Source organism: Mus pahari, chromosome 5 (assembly GCF_900095145.1).
Source record: "Mus pahari chromosome 5, PAHARI_EIJ_v1.1, whole genome shotgun sequence".
Taxonomy (NCBI): Eukaryota; Metazoa; Chordata; class Mammalia; order Rodentia; family Muridae; genus Mus; species Mus pahari.
In genome coordinates, this window is record NC_034594.1 from 30,608,164 (window position 1) to 30,622,928 (window position 14,765).

The following is a 14,765-nucleotide window of genomic DNA, read 5'->3' on the forward strand; positions in this document are numbered from 1 at the left end:
TCACTCTCTCTCTCTCTCTCTCTCTCTCTCTCTCTCTCTATATATATATATATATATATATATATATATATATATATATATTGCATTTTATTTATTTATTTATAAGGACATGGGGGGTTGGGTTGTTTCTAACTTTTTGCTCTTAACAATAACATTGCAATGAATTATTTGAATCATTATGCAATACTTGGGAGTATTTTGCTTTTGTTTCTGTATAGCTTTTTTAAATTAATCATTTCATTTGTTTATATTTCAAATGATAGTCCTCTTCCTGATTAACCCTCCAACAACTCCCTATCCCATCCTGCCTTCACCTGCTTTGCTTCTATGATGGTGCTCCTTCATCCACTCATCCACTCCCAACTGACTACTCTAGGATCCCCCTTCCCTGGGGCGTCAAGCCTCCATAGGACCAAGGGCCTTCTCTCCCATTGATGTCAGATAAGGCCATCCTCTGCTACATATGTATCTAGAGCCATAGGTTCCTTCATGTATATTCTTTAGTTGGTGGTTTAGTCCCTGGGAGCTCTTGGTGGTCCAGGTAGTTGAAATAATTCTTCCTATGGGGTTGCAATCCCCTTCAGCTCCTTCAGTCCTTCTCCTAGCTCTTCCATTAGGGTTCCTGGGCTCATTTCGTTGGTTGACTGTGAGTATCTGTATTTATATTGCTATATTTTGAGGCATTTTTTTAATGCACAATAGTAAAGGAAATTTCTGATACATGATAATTCCATTTAAGAGCCATCATATTTGAAAGCATCCCCACACAATTTTACATTATGATCATAATCTACAAGGGTTACTTACTTTCATTAATATATTTTCAAGATATGAATGGTTTTAGTTTAGTCCTTGATGATTTAGATTTTTTATGTGGAAGTTGGTGTGATGTAGTAAACAAAATTATTAAATGATTTAAAAATTGAAATTTTAAGACAGTGTAATAACTGGAAAGAAGTATGCAGATCAACAGAGCAGTGTAATGTCTGTCTATAGAAGTCAAGGGATGGTATCACATTAATTTTTATGACAAACTTTATTATTTGAATACAGTTCTGTATTTTATTGCTTTGTGTTGCACTAATAGCCATGTGGCATACAACATATGGTTCCATTTATCTATCTTTAGTTTATCAGTAACTTATCTTTGTTTAGCAACTTGTTTGTGTGTTTTATTATGACTACCTGCATTTTTGAACCTGCTTAACACATTAACAATTTGTCTATGGAAATATGTGGAGTTAATTGTCTATGAGAATGGGTATTTTTTTAATGGCCTATTGGAAGTAGAAACGCAGCGGGTCACATATAATGGATGACTGATAACTTACCTGCTTCTTTTTCTACTTACTACCAGAACAGTGGTAATAAGTTTATTTTATAACAGTGAGTCATCATGAAATTATTAAACAAAAATTATATTTTCAAAAATGAAGACAGTGGGCTATATTTTTGTGGCTAATTAAAGAGACTCATGAGGCCAAGTGGGGATGGACAAAATGGTCTTGTAATGCCCCTTGTTGCATTGTGATTCCTTGACTGATCTACTATAATGTTAATAGATTGAGGATATTTCAGTGAATGTCTGATATTTTAAAAGTTACTAAAAGCATATGCACAGTCATGCTGGCCTGTGGAAAATCAGACAAATTATTGTATTTGTAAAATTAATATGAACTTTATGCCTTATAAGTATAATATGAATAGCGTGTGAGAGTCTGAACATTCTCCATATAGACAAAAAGACTTGCTCCTGTGTTGAGCTCTGTTGTCTTTTTTTATGCTGTATGTATGCTGGATGAATCTACTCTACAGGAATTATTTTTCCCTGTTGTCTAATTGCCCACATAGAATGGAATCTAAAGTTAGTATAGCAGCAGTGCTCATGGTAAGAATTAAATATGTGTAGAGCATTTTGAGATCTTGAACAATCTGTTAAAAGAAACTTTAGATAAGACCAGGGAAGAAAGAATATCTTGTTCTTCTTGTTAAATAAGAAATTTATGAATATTCTCTCCCTCCCTGTCTCTTTCTTTCTCCTCCTCCTCCTCCTCCTCCTCCCCTTTTTCTTCTTCTTCTTCTTCTTCTTCTTCTTCTTCTTCTTCTTCTTCTTCTTCTTCTTCTTCTTTCAAAATAGCAGGATTCCTATGTCTACTAAAATATTACAAATCAACTGCTATGTTGATCTTCATATGAATTAGTAATTCCTTGATCCTGTATCAGTTTCCCTTTCTTATGATTTGTACTTTAGTTAGATACTTAAAACTTTCCAACAGCATTTTAGCTTCTCAATAAGAACAAAGTGAAGTTGCCTGGGTCCTCTACTTTTAAACATTTGACTTTGTTTCAGATGAATATTCACTATTACTTATCAAATACTCAGTGTATGTAACACACCACACTGTTCACTCTACTTACTCTCTGGTTCTCATCAAATCCCAACCCACTGGAAGTAGCTGATGTTGCATCACGTGTATCAGTTCCATTCATTTATAAGTTCCAATTTGGAAGTCAAATGCAGCATCCCTGTGACGTTTCATACACAAATGCAAACTCTTCCCTACCTCATTGATACGATGAGATCTTCCACTAGCACTAACATACTTTCCACTATACTATTCTGGAATTATCATTTGTATTTATAATCTGGATTTTTGTATATTTGAGCTTCTTGGATTCTGGGGTCACATAGTCATCATCTTGGAATGTCTCAAAGTACCAAAAATATTATCATGTAGACAGGGAATGATTTAATGAAGTCAGAAGTTTAAATTGAGTTAAAATTCATATTTTCATACATAATTGATCAAAGATGATTTTAGGGAGAGTAAAATATATTCTTCATTAAGTAAATCTTAACAAAAATGTGTAAACCGTGGACATCTTTTGAAAATGTCAAGTGCTAATAAGTGTTATTGTTTCAGGAAGGGATGTAGATGAATTGTGGCCTTTTTTGATTCAATATCATGTTATGGCTATTGCATAAAGTAAGGAAAAACAAATAAATTCACAAAGAGTTACATTTTGCTCTCACTACCAAATGATATTCCCATATATGCCAAGATCCATTTTACACCTATCTAAATGTAGAAAACTTTTTATTCACTAATACACATAAAGTACCCCAGTGACTGCCAAGAAGAGATCTATACAAAATAGTGACTACTTCTAATTTTGCATACAGTATTTCTCAAAAATCTTAAAATGCAGGTTTATTTTATGCTATATATTTTCAAAAGTGGTATATTTACTATAAAATAGCATATACTGTATAAGATGAAATGTGCAAAAATTATTGTAAACTTCTGGACTACTTCATGACTATATACATATGCATAGACTCTATACATAACTATGAATGGTGAAATAATATAGAAAACTCTATGTCCTTTGAAACAGGACAGTTAAAACAGTGTGTTGCATGATAACAATTAGGCTACAATTTAATATTTAAAATATCCTGGTAGGATTCAGGTGGTAAAATCCAAAAATAGCCTTACAGAATAACAAGAACAAGGTTTTCATATCCAATTTCTTCACAATATTCACACATATATTCTTGTCTTCAGTAACATAAGAGCAATCGGGGTTACATTTTTTGCCAATACCTTAAAGAAGCAAGGAAGAAAAAAAGAATTGCAGCAGGTAAAAATAAAATATCATCTTTCATAATATAAATACAGAATTAAATTGTCAAGAATTGATATATTTAATCTACTACATGGGGAGTAGATTTTAATTCAAATATTTTAATATGACAAGAAATGAACATATTGACCAGAAAGTTCTGACAATTAATTGCAGAACTGCTGAATTCTGACAAAGTGCTCTAAGGGAAAAGTGATGAAATGAATGTGCTACTTGCTTTTAAATCATTTACAGTTGAATAATTTATATTATATTTAATTCATCCATTTACATTATCCAAGATGACTACAAAATGAGATGAGGTTTTTAAATTGTCAAGTTTTTGCATTAAAATGTTTGCCAATAAACACGTTCCATTTTTTAATTATTATTTTAATGGTTTTGTATATTGAAATAGGAGTTAGAAGACTAAGCTAGAGTACATAATGTAATGAGTTTTCAGGGCTATAAATATTTGACCTACATCTTTAGACATTAAATGAAACCCTCACAAAGGTACGCTCTGTGTTCACTTAGGGCACACATAACCTAATTGGCAGTTGCTCAGTTTTTCCTCTCAGATTGGCCCACCTTATGCTCACATTTCTGAATCTAACATCGGTTTCCAGTTGTTCATCTAAGAACCTTTACAAGGCAACCTCAGCATTGTTCTCTCACACCCATGGGAAAATTCCATCAGAAGTTCCTATATCGAGTTCACTCCTCACAAACACCCAGTGCCACATGGCATGCCCACCTACTCTAAGTCTCTGTCTCTCTTGTCACCTCCTCTCATAGATTAAAACTGTCTTTAGGTATTTCGCCTGGCTCTTCTCCTTGTTTCTCTTTGTCTTCTCCTAAAGAAGCTGTCAGAAGTTACTCTATGAATAGAAGTCAGAATGTATCAGGCTTTTAAGGCAGCCAGTGGTTTTCTGTTTCGCTTGGCATAAAAGCCAAGGTCTTATCATAGGTGTCACACTAGTATAAGCACTACTATTCTGGCTACTTCTCCTGCTTGGTCCCCTAGCACTCTCTCTCTTTTTTGTTTCTTCTGTGGCCTCTTCAAACACACTAAGCATCTTCTCACTTCAAGGCTGCATCAGAAATTTCTTTATGTTCTACGAAGGCCTCACTATTACTTTGACTCTTAAAGAGAACCCTGGAATCAAATTCTCAATGCTAATAGATTGATGGATAACTGAGTATTTATAAAAGTTTATACTTTGTATAATACTCTGCTAGGTTTTACATATGGAGATGAAGGGAAAATAACTTTCATTTAAGTCTTTGTGCCATTAAAAATGGATAGCTGTGTGACTACATAAGTAACATTGTATACACTGAGTAGATTGTATGTATCTATTTAGAAATTTTATATATATATAAAATTTCCTAATATCCTAATATCCACTTATCAGTGAGTACAAACAATGTGTGTTCTTTTGCGACCGTGTTACCTCACTCAGGATGATATATTTTAGTTCTATTCATTTGCCTGCTAATTTCATGAAGTTGTTGTTTTTAATAGCTGAGTAGTACTCCATTGTGTAAATCTACCACTTTTTCTGTACCCATTCCTCTGTTGGGGAACATCTGGGTTGTTTTCAGCTTCTGGCTATTAAAATTAAGGCTGCTAGGCACATAGTGCAGCATGTGTCCTTGTTATATGTTGGAGCATCATCTTTTGGGTACACACCTAGAAGTGGTATAGCTGGGTCCTCAGGTAGTACTACGGCCAGTTTTCTGAGGAGCAGTCAAACTGGTTTCCATATGGTACAACTTACAGACCACATGAAAGTCAAGAAGAAAGGAGATTTTAGTGAGGATACTTCAGTCCTACTTAGAAGGGGGACAGAATAATCATGGAAGGTAGAGGGTGGGAGGGACTTGGGAGGAAGAAAGGAGGGGGAGAGGAAAAAGGGGGAGCAGGATCAAGTGTAGGAGGAAATGGGGGAGATGTATAGAGGGTCGGGAAATTGAACAGAGGTGTATAGCATTGGGGGATAGGGAAAAGGGGTAGCCAATAGAAAGTCCCAGATGCCAAAAAGCAAGAGGCTCCCAGGACCCAGTGTGGATAACATTAGCTGAAATACTCAACAAAGGGGAGAGAGAACCTGTAGAGATCATATGAAGCAATTAGGCATGGGCCCTGGTTGAGGAATGGGACCACCAACCCTTCTCAAAAATTTTAACCCAGAATTGCTCCTGTCTAAAGGAAATACAGGGACAAAGTGTGGAGAAGAGACTGAAGAAAAGGCCATCCAGAGACTTCCCTACCTGGGGATCCATCCCATATGTAGCCACCAAGCCCAGTCACAATTGCTGATGCCAAGAAGTGCTTGCTGGCGGGAGCCTGATAGAGCTGTCTCCTGAGAGGCTCTGCCAGAGCCTTACTGATACAGATGCTTGCAGCCAACCATCAGACTGAATATGGGGACCCCAATGGTGGAGTTAGGGGAAGGGCTGAAGGAGATGAAGGAGCTTGCAACACCATAGCAAGAACAAGAATATCAACTAACCAGACACCCCCCACCCCCAGAGTTCCCAGAGACTAAACCGCCAACCAAAGAATAAACATTGAGGGACCTGTGGCTCCTGCTGCATATGTAGCAGATAATAAACTTACCTGGCATCAATGAGAGGAGAGTCCCTTGGTCCTGTGAAGGCTTGATGCCCCACCATAGGGGAATGCTAGTGTGGTGAAGCAGAAATGGATGAGTGGGAGAGCACCCTCATAGAAGAAGGGGATGGGAGAGAGGAGTTGCGGAGGGGAAACTGGGAAGGGGGATAACATTTGAAATGTAAATAAATAAAATAACCAATAAAATTTTTAAAAAGAAATCTATATTCCTAATATTATATATTAATATATATGTTTCTCTCTCTCTCTCTCTCTCTCTCTCTCTCTCTCTCTCTCTCTCTCTCTCGTTTTGTGTGTGTGAGTGTGTGTGTGTATGTGTGTGTGTGTGTGTATCAACAATTACTGAAAAAATAGACCATGAATTTGAAAAAAAACGAGCAAGGAAGATTACATGGAAAGTTTGGAGCGAGAAGCAGAGAGGGGAAATGATGTAATGATGTAATTATGTTATAATCTCAAAGAAAGAAAAAATAATTCCCAAGAAATAAATTTCAAGCCAGCGGGAACTAATGGTGTAGCACTCTTAAGACAGAGGCATGCGAATCTCTTGTGAATTAGAGTCCAGCCTAGTCCACAGAGTGAGCTCCAGGACAGCCAGGGCTCTTGCACAGAGAGCCCTGTCTCAGAAAAACCAACAAAAGAAACAGACAAACAAAAAATGTAAGGAAGAAAAGAAATTCTTTTTTGAAAAAAAGAAGTAGATACTGAGTTTTGTTTAATGTAATTCTTTAAAGTAACAGATGACATGAAAAGGTTAGATCTATGTCTCCTTGGAACCAAGACTGACTACAATTGTCCTCAAGAAAAACAAATAGAGACAGATATCTAAAAGTAAATGTAAATTTAAAAATCTATACTCAGGCAGATAAGATATCTATATCTTAGCAGAGGTGTGAAAATATGTGGAAGCAGTTTAATAGTTTTGTCACTGGTGAAGTGACATATCGGTTTTATGGAAAGGCAGAGTGAAAGGAGGTACAACATTACACAGGACACCTTAAGATACTGTTTGTCAGAACAAATGATATTCCTCATGTCTAGGAACATGCATTGCAAACTTTAGGAAATAAAATTAAGTCAAGAAAACCATGTTCGTAAGAATCTGAATTACAGTGTGGTGAGCACTTTTTATAGGAAACAGATTTTTCAGTTTCTGAGTATTTCCACGAAGCTCCAAGTTTAAATTAGTGAACCACCATTACATCCAGTTTTAACATCCAAGAAGTGACCACAGGCTTAGAGGAAAACTTGGCTAGATACAGCTACAGTATTTCACCACAGCATGATTGTGTGTATGCAGGTGTGTGTGTGTGCTTTTCATTCTAGTACCAAATGAGTAATTGCAGTTTTCCATCAGATAGTTGATAAAGGCTTTATTGAAAAGGGCTTTGCTTAAAAGCAAGCTCTGTTTGCCGAGGGGTAAAGAGATGGGGAGGTAGAAGTGTTTAGAAGTAGCATAGTCAGAGTGTATGGAAAATGAGGGTCCTGTCTGGGAAATCATGAGACTAGTTTAGCTGTGGCTATACCAGGAGAAGTAAAAAGGAAGAAGGGTACTGTGAAAAATGGGCTTGTAGTTGGGTACATCCTGAAGGGACTTGTATACCACTGTGGTAGGGAACACTTATTTTTCGTTTTAAATGAAATAAAATTTAGAGAAATAGTTTTCTGCAGATACATGCAGAACTTGTGTACTAGTGATAGGTCTGTACGCTGGACTTGCTGGATTTACTATTCCAACATGGTTAGTTAAAGCTGCAAAGGAGTCAAGTAAAGACTTTAATTTCCTTTCTTTATTTTCCTATTAAACATGATAACAGTGTATTATCAACTTCAGAAATTTGTTCATATTGTGTTTAATAAACCTCTCCTACATTCTATCATGCTCTAACATTCCAAATCCTTCTAAATTTGTAATACAGTATCCCTGAAACTAAACTAAATCACGTGAATTGAGCTTGGATACAGCCCAAAACTTTACTATTGAAAAGGGGGAAAGTAGGCATCTATCTGTGGATGCAGTGAAGACTTTCTGACTTCAGGAAGCTATGGTGACAGAGGATCAGGAGTTACCCAGCCGCCCTCTCAGGTCAATGGCTTCCAAGCCTTTATCTTGAGAACACAGAGTTAATTTCTCAGACAATGGAGGGGTACATTTTATAAAATAGTTTTCATTGAGAAAAGGACTCCTGAGGGAAACACATCACCTATAAGCAGGAGAAGATCCCAAGATCAAATGGCCACCAGGGGCATCATCTAGAACTTAAGAGGACATTTTTGTGTTAAGATATGTTGAACAGATCAGTGTCCTACCCAAGAGGTGTTCATGTTCATTTTCAGTAACATATTCTTTTTTTAAAATTGTATTTGATTTTTAATTTATTTTTTTACACTCCATATTTCATTCCCTGCGGCCCCCATCCACCTTCCGACTGCCCCACATCTCACACCTCCTCCCCACCCCACCTGACCTCTAAATTCCCTGGGGGCTTCTAGTCTCTTGAGGGTTAGGTGCATCATCTCTGAATGAATACAGACCCAGAAGTCCTCTTGTGTATGCGTGTTGGGGGCGTCATATCAGCTGGTGTGTGCTGTCTGTATGGTGATCCAATGTTTGCGGGATCTTGGGTGTCAATATTTATTGAGATTGCTGGTCCTCCTACAGGATTGCCCTCCTCCTCAGCTTCTTTCAGCCTTCCCTAATTCAACAGCAGGAGTCAGCTGCTTCTGTCCATTGCTTGGGTGCAAACATCTGCATCTGACTCTTTCAGCTGTTTTCTGGGTCTTTGGGGGGTCAGTTATGATAGATCCCTTTTTGTGAGACTCAACAAACTGAAGTGCCCAAGTGAGGATGCCTCAGTCCCACTTGAAAGAGAGAAGAAAGCAATCACAAGTGAGAAGGGAGGGAGGGACCTGGGACAGAAAATGGACTGGGCGGGTGGGGGGGGGCGCTGATCTGGTATTGGGTAAGGGAAAAGGACTGAAGTCCTGAAGGTCAGCAGAAGGAATATAAACAGGCAGCCTCAGGAAATAGGAGATTGGGGGACACCCCCACACACACACCAGACCACTCTGACCCGGGAGGTCAGAGACTCCCAGGATACAATGGGAGGGACCTTAGATGAAATATCCAACAGTAGGGAGAGGGAACTTATAGAGCCCACCTCTAACAGGAAGACAGGACATCAAGGGAGGGATGGGGTTTCCATCCCACAGTCACATCTCTGACCCATAATTGTTCCTGTCTGAAAGAATTACAGGGATGGAAATGGAGAGGAGCCTGAGGAAAAGAAGGTCCAGTTACAGACCCAAAGTGGATCTAGCCCAAGGGGAGGTCCCAAGACCTGACAATTACATATTCTTTAATCTCCCATTATATTACTTTTGTTTGGTAATATGCAGACAGAAAACAAATGGTGAAATAAATTATAGCAGTTTCACAGTGGTCCTCTTCACTATTTAGTGTGAATGCTACCTATCAAATTTCAAGGAGCTAAATAAACCTGTTTAAATGGTCTGTTTCAGAAACTAAGCTACTAAAGTATAGGAGAGCAAATCTTGGAAAATAATTTTTTGTCTTTTTTTTATTAATCATTTTATTCATTTACATTTCAAATGATAATCCCCTTCCCGGTTACGCCTCCATAGTCTGTCCCATCCCCACTTTCCCCTTTCTCCTTTGCCTCTATGAGGGTGCTCCTCCACCCACTCACCCACTCCTGCCTCACGGCTCTTGCATTCCCCCTATGCTGGAGCATCAAGCTTCCACAGGACCAAGGAAAATTATTACACAGCCTTTTTTTCATAGTATACTACTATTTTATGGATTATTGCATAATATGGAAATCCATTTGCAAACCACTATACTTCATAAGACACAAAATGACATGCTTCTAAACTGTGCTCTGTGTTAAGCGAAGGATGAAGACAAGGCTGGTAATACTCTCTTCCACAGGCAAATGTTTCATGTGCTAACAAAGAAGCAAATTAAGTTTGTGACAATGAGTTGTTAATTCAAAAGGAACACACACAAGGACACATGCTGTGGGCTGGGAAGCTCAAAAGTTTTAGTTCCAGCATCTTTTTAAAGAGCTTGGTCTGGGGCTACATATCTTTAACTTCAGCACTGGGGATAGAGACAGGTGGATCCTGGGAGTGTTCCAGATACTCTGTCTAGCTGAATGGCAAGGTCAGTGAAAGGTTCGGCGAGAGACCTTGCTTCACTCAGGTAATGCAGAGAAGCGATTGAGAAATTATCAATCTCAGGTCACTACAAGCACTTACATGAGTGAGTACAGCTCTCACCAGAAACATGTACACAAATTAACAGTTGCAACTTACTCCTCTAGGACCCATGAATAAGCCTGAGTCTTTGCAGACAGTAGGACTTTTTTTAACAGACTGTTTTCCTACTGAATGACAAATCATTTTCTTCGGAAATACAGACTGTTTTTTATATTGACCAAATATTTCAAAAACTAAACAAAGAAATTCACATGGTGATGTCAAAACTTCATTGAAATGGATTGAGATTGCTTTGCTGAGAAGTGACCTGAAAAAGGTTACTTTTGCTTTCAAACAACATGAAAACTATTGCGTTCATTCAAGTTTGATATTATTGTTTTGGAAGCTTTAAGCATTATCATATTATTCTGTATATTTTCTTATTACAAAAAGATATTTGTGTATGCTAGTTTAAGATACAAAAGACACCTTCCATTGGGTAGGCTTGCTTATGCTTAAGGAGGTGAGTTAGCATGTCTCTATTCAGGTGTCGTTTTTATTTAAAGTTCATTTGAATTGTTTAGGTGAATTATTGTCTAAATTGACAACTGCTTCTTTCCAAGCTGACAATGTGTTTCTGTTAATGTAGCTGAGGGGGGAATATGTCAAGAAATGGATGTTCTTAAGTTTTCATTAATCACGGCAATTATACCTGCCATGCACCTTACTTTTCTTCCAGACTGAATCAAACAGTATTATTATCACTTAATACTATTGGGATCAATAGATCATACAATCATGCATATTATGCTTAAAATTCCTTCAGTTCCTGGCATTTCTGTGAAGGGTGACGAAATCTTGATGGTAGATTCTCTGCCAGTGATTCTAGCCATAAGAATTCACTGCTTTTGAGTGTATAGCATACACGTTTGGCTAGTATGATAAGGAAAATTTAAGTTCTGCTCAGTTTAATTATTTTAAAAAAATCCCCAATGTATTTCCGTTATAAAAACTGAGCACAAAATTATGTTTAAAATCATGGGGGGTTTTGTTTTGTTTTTGTTTGTTTGTTTGTTTGAGGAATTTGAAAAAATTAGGCCAACATGAGGTCTGGTTATGAATGTGCTTTCTCCTTCTCCTTCTCCTCCTCCTTCTACTTCTCCTTCACCTTCTCCATTTTCCTACTCCCCTCCCCATACTCCTCCTCTTCCTTCTCTGATTTATTTACTTGTGTATTTTAACTATATGAGTGTTCTTTCTGCATGTACTTCTGTACTCTAGAGGAGGGCATCAGATCTCATTACAGGTGGTTATGAACCAGCATGTTGTTATAGAAAATTGATCTCAAGACCTCTGGAAGAGCAGAAAGTGGCTCTTAACTACTGAGCCATTTCTCCAGCTCCAAATGTGCATTCTTCAATGACAGAATTTTTACAGGCAAATTAAAATTAAGAGCTGGAGATATGCCTCCATAAGAGAACGTTTGTTTCATTTGTGTGAATTTTTGGATTATATCCCTGGCATGGAGAGAAGAAATGAAAGAAAGAAAATAGGGAAGGAGGGAGAGAGGGAGGGAGGGAGGAAAACTCACTTCAAAATGCTAATAATACCCTACATAGGGCTAAGAACTCACAATCATTTATTTCTAGCACTCACCAGTTAATAAATCTATGCATTGATTGCTGTAACAGAGAAAATTTGGTGGCTGATAATCACTGAATTAAAGAGACTAATTATTCTTGGGGGTATGACCATTGCTAGGTTGCCCATGCTCCTGGGGATGGCCCCACAAAAACACACATTCCTGAAGCACTAATTAGATTTAGTGGATTATTATACCGAAGAAGACATGAAGTTAGAAGGAAGATGTGTGAAAGCAGATCAGGGGGAGATGAAGGGATGGATGAGGAGTGGATATGATCACATTTTATTGCGTAAGTATGAAATTCTCAATGAAAAATAAAAATACTAACTGTGGTGGTCATTTCACATGTGAAGAATGATTAAGAAACAATGACCTGTTTTACTTCTTCTGTTACACTACAAAATCACAATGGTAGTACTTAAATTTGTAATTAAGATTTGCTACTTTAGGGGATTAAAAAGGAACAATTGAATGATTATCATTATGAAAGTGAGCTCTATGCATAGCATCTGTTGCATTTTAATTTATTCGAGATGTTTGGGTCAGTCATGGTCTCAACTGGCAGGTGGTCACTTGCAGGCATTTCTGAAAAGGAACATTATTTTAAATGCATGCTTTTTATAAGTTTGGACTGAACCGATATGATGATATGATACATGAGGTAGGAAACAAATAAGCTGGAATTACAAATAAATCCAACTAATTCTATTGTAAGATCTCTTGCAATCTTTACAAAACATACTGTGCACAGTTTGGTTCTTGGAATAAACAAATGAGCAGACTTCTCAGGCAGAGAAATGCCCAGATAATTTTTTTAAAAATCAATCCAACCTGTAGATAAAAATCAACATGATTTCCTGAAGTTCTTTTGAAAAATGGGTTTCTTGATGTTACCATTGTATTTGCAATGTACAGAGTACACACAAATCTGATGATCCCATTTCTTATCAAGCATTCTATCTGACATAACACTAAAAGCTAACACAAAAGAGCATTTGTCTTTGAGAATACATGTATACGAACCTAAGCTTAAACAGACAACCAATTTTAAAATGGTTTTCTTCCTGGGATTTTAAAAGCATTATATCCATTTGTCAAAACTGGAATTTAGTTTGTATATTTTCAGAATTGATCTGAAATTCAATCCCAGCCTTGCAAGGGATGTTCTCTTATCTGAGTGTTCGTTTCTAAGTGGTTGTCCCCACCTCCAAAGTACTCTTTTAATTGTGCTCCTTAAAACACTAATGTTTCACCTAGTGTTTCTTATTAATTCATCACCTATATGTAAGAAAACCAAAAAAAATAAAAAAATAAAAAAGAACACCTAAACTTCTGTTGAAAGCCTCCCATAAAAGCTACCAGCTGTCCCAGAGAGCGAATTTGTATTATAGCGAAGTCATTGTATTACGGGTGGGTGACCAGAGCCCAGCCTAAAGAGGAAAGAAAACTAGTAGATGTTTCTTCTTCCAAGGCTGTGGAAGAGAAGGCCAAATTCTGCTTTCTTGCCTCTATGTATTCTGTTGGGCACCAGCTCTCCTTATCAGCATGGCTTCTTCTCATCATAAAACCATGCTCACAGTCTGGTGTAGTCTGAGGGTAGACAAATCTGCCACAAATGTACTATGAACACTTTCAATTAGCCACAGGAGTTTTTAATAGTTTAGTCACAAATTATGGACTTTTTCTAAGCTATGAAGATTGTTTATCGTATGCACACGTTATTCGCATCTAAACATGTTGATATTTACTTATTCCTCACATGTGTTACATTCAAAGTATGCTATTAAAGACTGCTATTCTCAGATGGTAGAAAGAAGTAACCAGAGTTTTTATCTTTAGTAGGCCTGACAGTCTATGGAATTTCCTTGGAGTGCCACTTAATATGGTGCTGTTAGACTACAAAGTAAACAAGTAGCAGAATTTTCTGTATCACATGAATTTGTGTTTTCTTGTCCTTCTTTGATGTTTTATACAATTATTTTATACAGTGACTTTACTGCAGGAAAATTATGGGTTTCTTATGTTTCTCCACAGCTTAATGAGCTTAACATCTCAATGAACGTTCTTTGTGTCCTGTCTCCTAGCACTGGATTATACCTAAGAGCCAAAGCATATGTGAGCTCTGAAGAGACTGGACATAGGCCCTCACGATTGATCATTAAGCCCCTTCTCAATTGAGCTATCTCCCGACCCCCATTAAAGACTCTGAAAAAGTAAATTATCACATTGCCTGACCTTATTCACATTCAAAAGCATATATTTAGAATCTGTTTACAGGAAAAATAGACCACACTTTTCCTCAAATCCCATGACACTTATTTCAGAAAATAAGCCTTCTCTACTGTGCCTTGTGCACAAATAGTTCACCGAGAGGCTTCCAAAGAAAAGCAGCTGGTGGATGGTTGGGTTTCAATGCCTCTTCTCTAGTAGGATCTCTTTTTCTTTCTTCTTTTACAAGTTTTGGTGGCAGGTATCATCTGACCTACATGGATTTATCAAGGCCATGAAGATAATCATAGTCTCAAGCTTGACACAGACATAAGCAGTTATGAAATGGACCTCAAACTTACTGAACTTACCAACTTGTTTTATAATTCCTAAGGAATTGATGTTTGAAAAGTTACTAGACTC

At 37.3% G+C, this 14,765-nt stretch overlaps 1 protein-coding gene across 1 annotated transcript in view; it reads left to right on the forward strand.

The window, feature by feature from the left end:
- The window catches only part of Tmeff2 (transmembrane protein with EGF like and two follistatin like domains 2), a 255,992-nt gene that overhangs the window by 90,063 nt on the left and 151,164 nt on the right, over positions 1-14,765 (forward strand). The gene's annotated exons all lie outside the window — the stretch shown is intronic.